Genomic DNA, 1,480 nt, shown 5'->3' with positions numbered 1-1,480 from the left:
GTTTTTGCATCGCCAGGCGCGGCACGAGCCCAGCCGACCGTACAGAACCAGGTTTTGCATGACTTCTTAGAAATGGAGCTGAACAATCAGCTAACCCTTCATATTCGATGACAGGCACACATGGTTGTTTCGGGAGTGTTTCGTGGCGTCTTGGGTTACATCACCAACACCAAAAGGTTATTAGTACATGCGTGCACGTGCACACATACAGTACACACACCAACACACACACACACACACACACACACACACACACACACACTCACATATTCACACATGCATGTACGTGCACGCACACACACACACACAATCACACATGCATGTACGTGCACGCATGCACACACACACACACACACACACACACACACACACATGCATGTACGTGCACACACACACACACACACACACACACATATTCACACATGCATGTACGTGCACACACACACACACACACACACACGCATAATCACACATGCATGTACGTGCATGCACACACACACACACACACACACAATCATACATGTATGCACTCACAATGTATTGTACGTACACACACACAATCACAAATTACAGATATGTACATTTCAATGTACACACTCGCAAGCCCACGCACACACACGCACACACAGACACACACACACACACACCCTCACACACACCCTCGCCCCTCCACGTCCTCCTATTGTTCTGTCGTCTTGACAAAGAGGTATTACAAGAGCAGCAGCTAATCCTCTAAACGCTGACTCTCTCACACAATGCTGCTTCAACGAATTCACGCCCGGCCGGCTTCAGACCCTGATACTGAAATATCCTGATGCTGCTTCAACGAATTCACGCCCGGCCGGCTTCAGACCCTGATACTGAAATATCATGATGCTGCTTCAACGAATTCACGCCCGGGCGGCTTCACACCCTGATACTGAAATATCATGATGCTGCTTCAACGAATTCACGCCCGGCCGGCTTCAGACCCTGATACTGAAATATCATGATGCTGCTTCAACGAATTCACGCCCGGCCGGCTTCAGACACAGATACTGAAATATCATGATGCTGCTTCAACGAATTCACGCCCGGCCGGCTTCACCCTGATACTGAAATATCATGATGCTGCTTCAACGAATTCACGCCCGGCCGGCTTCAGACACTGATACTGAAATATCATGATGCTGCTTCAACGAATTCACGCCCGGCCGACTTCAGACACAGATACTGAAATATCATGATGCTGCTTCAACGAATTCACGCCCGGCCGGCTTCAGACACTGATACTGAAATATCATGATGCTGCTTCAACGAATTCACGCCCGGCCGGCTTCAGACACCGATACTGAAATATCATGGAAATGAGTTTGGAGCTGAGCGGGTGATAGACATGCAGGTTTGGAGGCTTATTATTGGGTGGAGGTCAGATGTTGGACACAGGAGTGAGTTACGACTATAGGACAGTGCAGCCTGGCCTGAGGGGGTTGTGTTTGGG

Source organism: Poromitra crassiceps (assembly GCF_964638095.1).
Source record: "Poromitra crassiceps genome assembly, chromosome: 19".
NCBI classification, from domain to species: Eukaryota; Metazoa; Chordata; class Actinopteri; order Beryciformes; family Melamphaidae; genus Poromitra; species Poromitra crassiceps.
This window is presented reverse-complemented; position numbering follows the sequence as displayed.